Source organism: Myotis brandtii, unplaced genomic scaffold (genome assembly GCF_000412655.1).
Source record: "Myotis brandtii unplaced genomic scaffold, ASM41265v1 scaffold32, whole genome shotgun sequence".
NCBI classification, from domain to species: Eukaryota; Metazoa; Chordata; class Mammalia; order Chiroptera; family Vespertilionidae; genus Myotis; species Myotis brandtii.
Genome location: NW_005362269.1, coordinates 24,261 through 24,597, shown reverse-complemented (window position 1 = coordinate 24,597; position 337 = coordinate 24,261). Strand labels below are relative to the sequence as shown.

Below are 337 nucleotides of genomic sequence, written 5' to 3'. Positions count from 1 at the left end.
GCCTACCTACGCCGGCCCTCCGTCTGTTATTGTGGTCGAGAGGGAGGGAAAATTACGACCGATGCTTCCCGCGGCCCCCACCGCCGTGGTACTTCCGCTTCCGCCGCCGCTCGGGCACTTCCGGAATGTGGTCATCCAGGGCTGGGCGCGCACCGGCGTCCATATTGTGTGTGGGACACGGGCGTCAGTGCGCCGGAGCCATGTTGAGAGTGGCCTCCCAGCGTGAGACACACACACACACACACACACACACACACACACACACACACACACACACACACACACCTCTGTCACGTGACACACACTCCGGTCACGTGACACACTCCTGTCACGTGAC

General features: G+C 62.0%; 1 protein-coding gene across 6 annotated transcripts in view; it reads right to left on the bottom strand.

Annotated features, from left to right (window-relative positions):
* FBXO38 (F-box protein 38) overlaps positions 1-106 on the bottom strand; it is a 53,738-nt gene extending 53,632 nt beyond the window's left edge. For 3 of the 6 annotated variants that reach the window (XM_005870436.2, XM_014543058.1, XM_014543060.1), the window contains exon 1: positions 7-106. The gene's annotated coding sequence lies outside the window, so the exon portion shown is untranslated. The remainder of the gene's footprint in view (positions 1-6) is intronic. The other 3 variants (XM_014543059.1, XM_014543062.1, XM_005870435.2) reach the window with 2 other exon arrangements.
* Positions 107-337: the final 231 nt, after the last annotated feature.